The following is a 9,428-nucleotide window of genomic DNA, read 5'->3' as shown; positions in this document are numbered from 1 at the left end:
CATTTTGGACTTGTTTGACCTCCTTTGATCAAACTGGTATCTTCATTTGACCAAATTGTTATCTTCATTCCATCAATAGGATATGATTTACTTAGAAAAAGACACATTGAATATTCAACCAGGTCAAAAAGTGCATGATTTATAGACATTTTATTGCGTTGCTAGGTAAAATGTGGTTGCTATGGTCTCCTTTGGTCGGCCATTTTGAACATTTTGGACTTGTTTGACCTCCTTTGATCAAACTGGTATCTTCATTTAATTAATAGGCCTCGATTTGCTAGGATAAGACTAATTACATACACAAAAATCACTTATTTTATAGTAGTTTTACTGCATTACTGTGATGTTTTTGGTTGCTAAGGGCAGCCATTTTGAACTTTTTGTTTACCTGAACCCCCTATGACCATTCTTTCACTCTCTTACAATCAGTCAACCTTGATTTACTAAGAATAGGTATAATAAATGCACATATATGTCAAAAAACGTTGATTTTTTGATAGTTTAATGCGTTGCTATGAGGATTTTGGTTGCTATGGGCGGCCATTTTGGATTGTTTTCAGTAGCAGACGATCTCATTTGTGACTAAATGTTACAAACATTGAATCGGTGTTCAATTTATAATACAAACGATGAATTAAGTGCACTTGTAATACATTTTATGAGTTGTTTCTCAATGTACTGTATAATTTAATGTATTTCTAGTACAGTCAAAGGCGGCCATCTTGGATTTGGTGACGAAGATGGCCAAAAATGGGTAAAATAATGCCTTTAATGGATTTCTCACCACAAAATTAGTCGAAAATGACACCTTAATGACTTCAAACGACCAAAGCGTTCAGAAGATACCGAAAATTCACTTTTTCAAAATGGCCGCCGGCGGCCATTTTGGATTTTGGCCTCTCCCAGCTAATGCCCACACTTTGGTGAGGGACATAGGAGCTTATTTTGTTTAAAATACCCCAAAGTACAAGAATCCATCAAAAAATTGCTGTTCAGAAATGATGGTCACTGGAGGTCCAAATATGACCCTACTATAGTGGGAATTCCAATTGAATGAACGCAGCTTTCAATAGCGTGACGAATTTTTGCGTACACTGCGCGATGTACGCCAGCGTGTGCGACTGTGCGTGAGTAACGCGGAAGTGAATCCAACCATGCCAACGCACTCGTGATTGGTTAGCATTGTATCCAAGGTCGTGCGTTCACGTTGTAGTTTGAAATACGCGATATACGATCGCGGTTGGATCGAGTACAGCTGTTGAAAGCTGCGTTCATTCAATTGGAATTCCTAGCGTGTTTATACTGAGCACCTCGCATTACCGCGAATTCACCTTCACCCGCATTTCAATCCTCTCGCATTCACTGGGTCGTTTCTACTGCGCTGTTAATGCAGGGTAACAATTCACTACCCACATATTTAGTAGGGAAGGCGGAAGTCCAGCAAATAGTTTTTGTGACCTTTCAAGGTCAAATTTTGAATGCTCACACTGTATTGTGATAGGCTAACTTCCGGTGTCACCCGCAAAATCGTCACCCGTACTGTTTCTACTGCGAACGTTACCGCGTATTAACCACTATTAACCACCTCAATAGGTGGTTGACGGATTCACTCGCATTACCGCGCATTAACCTTCACCCGATCTGTTTCTGCTGGGGCCGTTACCGCGTATTCCTCGCATCACCCCGAATTCACTCGAATTAACCCGCAACCGTCTGCTCAGTAGAAAGGGGTGTATATTATATAGGGGTCCGTGGGGTATAGGTGTGGTGGCGATTGTGGTGTTGGTTGTGGTGCTGGGTGCTGTGTGGCTGAGGTGGAGTGTGTGTTTATGTAAGAGTGAATATTTTTGGTTACCGGTATTGTCGCATTTGAGTTGTGTTGTTCATTGGTCGTGTATGTCTTATTAACGAAAATGTATCATGTTTGGTATTTACTCTTTATGTATTTTGATTTCCCCTCGTACAATCCTAGCGAAAGATATGACGGTTCAACATGGTATCGAGACTTTTGGGACACCCTGGTATTAGTATGGTCATTTCTATTTTAATTAGATCCTGGACACCTGGAAAAGGGGACAAGTTGACAAACTATTATAAGCGTTACCACTATTTATAACAAGAGAGAAGAGAAGAAGAATTCATTCACGAAATGCTTATCGAACTGCTGCATGCTGCGCCGTGAATTATGCCCCTATTGAGTTTCACATGCACAAAATAAACCGATCGGTGCGGGTGTACGATTGGATGTGTATCATCATTGAAACTTTTTTCTCTTCTTGTTGCAGAACAAAACGGAACAAAACGATGTCAACCAACCAAACTAAACTGTGGGGAAAGATAGGCACAATATGTCTTGATTTAGTACCTCGGCATCTTCGCGATATCTTCAAAACCGAATGGGATTCACAATACGCTATTCCTTGGGATGACAAAAGCAACGCTGCTTTACAGCAATTCCTAACTCAAGAACAAGCACATAAGAGTAACTGGAAGCAACGTGGAATGTCTTACCAGAACTTGGCAGCGGATAGAACAGATTGGGATGCAACTGCTCTCTACCAAGTGTTACTGTTTTCAGTGTCCTTGGATTTGAAAAGCAGAAATCCGACTCTTTATGATCATATTGATAACTTGAGAAAAGTGCGGAATGGTCTTGTGCATAGTGCAAACACTACCATGAGCAAGGCACAGTTTGAACAAGAATATCAAAAGGTAGAATTAGTTTTCAGTGCTTTAAACATTTCTTCTGCATTGAAAGAATTGGAAGATATAAGGACAAACGACAATAGACCTACTCAGGCAGAATTAGAAGACATGAAACAACGTTTGAAAGCTGAACAGGACAATAGGATTTTCCTGGTCGTTTTATGCACGGTATTGATTATGCTGATCGCTTCGAGATATTCTAAAACATGGTTGGTAACAATGTCGGTTGACCTAATTAGAATCATAAGTTGTAACATGAACTTAACTTTTAAACAAAACAGTGCCTACATCTTTCCAGATATAAAGTATCCATCATATTTCCGAGGTCGTCAGTCTGATATTACAGACATAATTAGTCACTTCACGGATAGTCGCCTTGTCAATATTCACGGAGTAGCTGGTATGGGGAAAACTGCAAGCAGTCGGGAAGCAGCTTCTTGAGAAAGAATATGGCTTCAGTGTGGCATTTGTCAACTTAAAGCACAAAACAACTATTCCTGACATTGCTGCACAAATTCTTATTTCTCTTGGGATTACGCCAATGGATACATTTACACCAAGTGACTTTGAGGCTGAATTGCATCGATACATTCATCGAAAAACTGTCGTAATTCTTGACAACATTGATACTGTTTTAAAATCAAAAACTGCAAGAAATTTTGAAGAACTCATTTCTCTTAGCATTCTTAAAAATAACTTGATAAGTGTGTTAACAACTTCTAGAATTATTTTCAATGTTTCTGGTGTGCTAATGACCAATGTAAAAATTGAGGGTCTTCCTGTTGAGGATTGTGTACAAATACTACGACTTCTCAACCCCGGTATGGCAGATAATGACGCAGAACGATTAACCAGTCTGTCAGGAGGAAACCCTTCACTTCTTGAAATGTTTGCTACATATTTAAATAGTGGATTTGCAGAAGCGGAAGATCTGATAGTTAAGATTGAGAATTCGGGTATTAGAATAGACTCAATAATGTCTGATACGGATGTTGACGAGCTGAAGCACTTATTGGCTAGCATTCTGTTTCATATCTTATTGAAACCCTCGGAATTAAAAGGATGTTAAGTCACATTGAGTGCATTTCGAATTCAAATGGCAAAGACTGTTGATATGTCCATCCATGTAGTTTCAATGCAAGGAGGTGGTTTTGTCCGTGCAGTTTCAATGCTCGACAGCATTATTTCACTATGAATTTTGCTCAGAGGATAAACCCCCTTGTAGCAGAACCTCATTGTTCATGCTTTTGTGACTTAATCCCCTTTATATTTAAGGTCGACTGCAATTAATCCTCGGTCGCTGGTTGCCCCAAAGTTTGAGACACCATATCAAATCAAAGAAGAAAACCGTGTAGATTAAGCTAATGCGACAAGGTTAATTTATTAGCGCGTTGTTGTCTATAGAACGACTTCAGATCTTTATAAATTTAATATGTATTTGTTTCTATTCGTGTTATTTTCTGTCACTTTGACGTGAAGTGGACAACCAAAATAAACTATGGGTACAATATGTCTCGATTTATTACCTCGGCATCTTCGCGATATCTGCAAAACCGAATGGGATTCACAATACGCTATTCCTTGGGCCCGGTCCTTGGGATGACAAAAACAACGCTACTTTACAGCAATTCCAAACTCAAGAACAAGCACATAAGGGTAACTGGAAGCAACATGGAATGTACTACCAGAACTTGACAGCGGACAGAACAGATTGGGATGCAACAGCACTCTACCATGCAGTGTTACTGTTTTCAGTCTCCTTGGATTTGAAAAGCAGAAATCTAGGCTAGTCAAATTAAGAAAAATAAGAGGTTAGCCCACCACTATTGCAACAGAATCCATTTAATCACCATTCGTTTCAGAAAAACATATTTTAATAACACATCAAAAGTCCTCCAAAATCCAAGTGGTGGAACAGTGCCTAATTTGCATAAATCCAGTATGGCCGCTTATATGCAGGGGTGAAATGTGAAATGTCAAAGTTAGCCAAATCTTGTAAATGCCATACCAATATATTCCTATTCAGAAAAAGTATAATTTGACCAGTATTTGACATATAGTTCTTGAGTTATAGGCAAAAAGGTCGAAGGCACACGGGCGTTTACAATTGAAATATGCTCCAATTTCAATCCAACTGGTTTTAAATTGTTCCTTTGGCAATAATATATCGAAATGATAAAAGTTGCATTGTTTTGGATTTTTTACACAACAAAAAAGGTCAAGTTCAACACGGCTCAATGGGATTTGATCTTCTCTGCCATGTTACCAAGGTAACTAACCACCTGAGATATGGCAAACTATTCTTTTTATTAAATGCTTTTTGCAAGCGGAACAATATATGAGACCATTTTTTAATGAAATCATAATTTTTCATTTTTTGCCCCCCTGTGGAGTCCAAATTTTGACATTTGACCTTTTTGCCTAACTCAAGAAATGTACATCGGAGATAGGTCAAACTATACTTTTTCTGAATCCTTATGACAAGATCAGTACATTGGTATGGTTTTTAGCCAGATTTGACCACAGATCCTGGATCTGTGATTTGACCAAATTTGAAATTTCACCCCTGCATAAGCGGCTATTTTGGATTTATGCAAATTAGGCATTGTACGTTCCACTGCTTGGATCATGGATTTTTAGGGACTTTTGATATGTTTTTGTGTGAGCTTTTGGGAGATGGACGCATGGATGCAATTAGTGGTGGGTAATTTTTTAATTTGACCAGCTTAATCCGACTCTTTGTAAGCATATTAAAAACTTGACAAAAGTGCGTAATGGTTTTGTGCATGGTGCAAACACTACCATGAGCAAGGCACAGTTTGAACACGAATACCAAAAGGTTTAAAAGGTTTTCAGTGCTTTAAAAAAGTTTTCAGTGCTTTAAAGATTTCCTCTGCATTCAAAGAATGGGAAGACATAAGGTCAAATAACAATAGAATTAGAAGACATGAAACAACGTTTGAAAGCTGAGCAGGACAATAGGGTTTTCTTGGTCGTTTTATATCGTCACAGTGTTGATTATGCTGATTACTTAGCAAATTCAACATTGCTTCGAGATATTTTGAAACTCAGATTGCTAACTCTAACCGCGTTTTCTTGTTCTATTCCAGTTGATGATATCCAAACACACCATATGGACGACATGCCCAGGGAAGCCCTGCAGGGCTATTGCTATTTTATTTCAACTCAAACACCCCATGAAGACATGACATGACTTTAATCTTCCACACAGATAGTGTAAATTTCAAATGGGGGTTAATACCTGAATGGGTGACTTCATTTGAAATCTATACACCCTTTGAGTGGGAGATTAAAGTCATATCTTCCATATAGGGATGTTTGGATTTTAAATGGGCCCAGCCCAATATGGTTTTCCTGGTCGTTTTACGCTCGATATTGACTACGTTGATTGCTTATTGTTTTTAACAGATTTAACATTTACTATATACGAGATAGTCAGAAACTGAAAGTGCTGTAGGACCAAACTGCAAATTGCTAAATATTGCCGCTTGAAAAAATAATAGAATACATAAGAAATATTGCAGCTTACGATTGAATAAAAATAAGAAATATATGCAGTACCAATCAACAAATCGTCAGTCTGTCACTTTATTGAGTTGAGTGTTGCATTCGCACCATTTGATTCGCAGTTGGGGGCATGGGAGTTGTGTTATTTGTTTCGCCGTCTTTGGCGGCGAAATATTTGTTGTTGTTTTTTTAATTTTAATGTATACCTTTATACAGAGTTGGGTAGGGGATCTTTTTTTACTCATCAGTGGGGCGAAATGTTTTTTCCGTCTCGCTAGTGGGCGTTTTTTTTTTTCAAAAAGAAACTCACATTCTTTTCCCTGAAAATAAAATGGTGCACTAAGCAAATTACCGGACTCGAACAGATCCTGTATCTGATGCGTCTCTAGATAGGCCTACACGAGTAGGCTATACCTATTCATTTTTATATTTTACGGTTACACAAAGAAACGTATAAAAGACGTATAAAAGACGTATACAACTCGGTAGAGCAGGTTCAGGTTCCCAGGTTCAAATCCTGGATGGTCAGTGAAAAACATTTTCACTGACTGTCATTTAGGCCTAGGCCTATGTATGTGGAGACTTGTGTTAAAAACCTTTCTCATACGTATACAAATGTTCTCTAAAACCAAGTCCTCTAGCCCAATTCTATATAATTATCCAGGTCCATATGTGTAATAATTCCCAATGCCAGTGTCCCAAGCATAATGCCAAACGCTTGACCGACACTGTCATGATTGTGCAGTGCAATCACAATTTCAAAACTGTGGATCGTTATGTTGTATAGGCGCTAGCATACATGTAGCCCTATGACTGATAATATTTTTAAATAAATTTAATAATTGTCCACTTCAGGGAAATGTAAAAATGTAAAAAAGCAGAATTGCCAATATAATTTATAATAATATAAGTCTATAAAAAAGACCGTCTCCTTTTATCCACCGCCGAAGAGTTTTATTTTTATTCGTATTAGAATTTAAATAGCGGCATGCGCCCGTAAGATGTGTTTCTAAAATACGAAATTTCATAATAGAGCATCATTCTGTGTCTCACTGTCGCACATTATGGCACTAATTTCAATGGTCAAGATAATACTTAAAAAAGAAAAGATAATGAAATTAGTCCATGAATGTTTAAATCTAAAGCATGTCCATTTGTAAAAAAACAAAATAGTATTTCAGAGAATGTTAAAGGGACGGGGGCGTGTACCTTGTTTTTTATATCCCAGAAGCAACATGTAATAATGAATATTAATGAGAGTTACATAGTCATGTAGCCGAACGGTCTGCGTGTCAGAGACAACTGAGTTTCTGATGCCCCGGTTCTGATGTGGAAATAGTTTTGTTCACAGAAATGTTAAACCCTTAAAATCGGCAAAATCTGTAAAATCAGATAATTATAAAGGTGAAATATAAAGTCAGATAGACATTTGGGAAATTTGTAAGTTGTAGTGACCGTCCACGGCGAATGAGCCGTAAATTCCCGGGGGGGTTTCTTCGAAAAAAAATTTACGGGGATGTGCCACGTAGACTTTCGGATGCTGACTTTCTCTATACCTACTTTTTGCTGTTTTTGCTACCCATCAGTATACCAATTTTCAAGAAAAAGCACCCAAAAGCACCCAAATTTGCCATAATTGGGCACTTTAAGGGCACTTTTGCCAAAATGCGCCCAATTGGGCGCATTGGTCTTCACTGAAAACCCACCCATCGATATACCAAAATCGCCGAAAAGGTACCCCAAAACCGTGGCACATCCCCGTATACCTTCAACCAGGAAGAACCCCCTCCGGGCGTAAATTCCTCCCCCGGTCAATTTAGTTTTATTTCGTGGATAAAAAATAAACATAAACTTAAAAATGGTATATCATTTGACTTCAAACGATATCCAGAAGCGGGGTTATGGTTTGTTAAACTTTGCTCCTTCAACAAAATTATAGCTTTTTACGTTTTTACATGTGTCTCTTTTTCCACATTGTTGGCAATAAATATCAAACAGTCATAATTGGCGGTCATTTCAAATCATCTCCAAGTCAACGAGGTTTAAAGCTGTTTAAGAATGTTCTCTCATTGTTAATTGTTGGTTATGCATACCTGTACAAAATACAATGCCTGGTACCCACCACTTGAACAGGATTTAGCAATATAAGCAAACAAAGACCAGAGCTATTAAAAGTTCTATAGCCATCTAAGGTAGAAGCTTATTATCCACTTCAACAATAGGATTATTGAGTAGTTTATGACTATGAGACGGATGTCGGGCCAGCTTAAGTTACCGATGAATATGACCTTCGTACACATTTTACACCGTAACTCAAAATACAATTTAGGGAATTTACGGCTCATTTGTGCTGCCGGGTCATTATTAACCCTGTTCTCTCTAAGCGAGATATCATTTTCTTCGGAAGAGGGGGGGGGGGGGGGGTCATGAACATGTCGGTGACCGGAGTCAATTTTTATGACCCCCTATCGCCTATCGCGGGCTAAATTTGTTTACGACCCCTCCTATCTTGTGTCGAAAATGACCCCTCCCCCTTCCGCCTACACAGACTCAAGACCGTTATTCATTGCCGGACTGGCGCATAGCGTGCCAAAAGTTAGAGTGAAGAAAGTTCATTAAAATTTCAATTGTAAGTGTATAGGCCCCCTAAAGAAGGAAACACAAACATGTTGCATTTATAACTAAAGATTGTGCACACATTTTGATTGTTAGTAAATTTATAAAGTATGAGTCACCAGCCCTTAATAATTCTATAACCCCCTATTTTGGGTGTTAAAAAAAAAAATAAACATGTTTCACGTCCCTCCCTCTTCCTTTTTTGAGGTTTCTTCAATTCATTTTTCATTTTTTGAAATTCAGTTATAACTTTTCAAAAAATATGTCTAGGAAGTAGAGATGCTTTCTATAGCCATGCTAATATAGGCCTACAAGAAATACTTTTGAAAGGTTTTGTGATAAATTAGAGGGGGCTACCTCTCAGAACAACAAATCAGGCCTCCTCCCCCCGGGCTCCTCCCTTTTCCAGGCATAATTGTATATAGGCCTACGCTAAAACAGCTCTAATTATTAAGGCCTAAAAAATTTGTTTGATTGGCGTAACATGAAAAAAAAATTAGGGTAGGCTAGGTCGGTCGGCAATTTTTTATTTTTTTTACACACATTTAAAGCTGAAAGTCGCGATTTTTTTTTATTAT

The sequence above is a fragment of the Amphiura filiformis genome, chromosome 5, assembly GCF_039555335.1.
Source record: "Amphiura filiformis chromosome 5, Afil_fr2py, whole genome shotgun sequence".
NCBI lineage: Eukaryota > Metazoa > Echinodermata > Ophiuroidea > Amphilepidida > Amphiuridae > Amphiura > Amphiura filiformis.
This window is presented reverse-complemented; position numbering follows the sequence as displayed.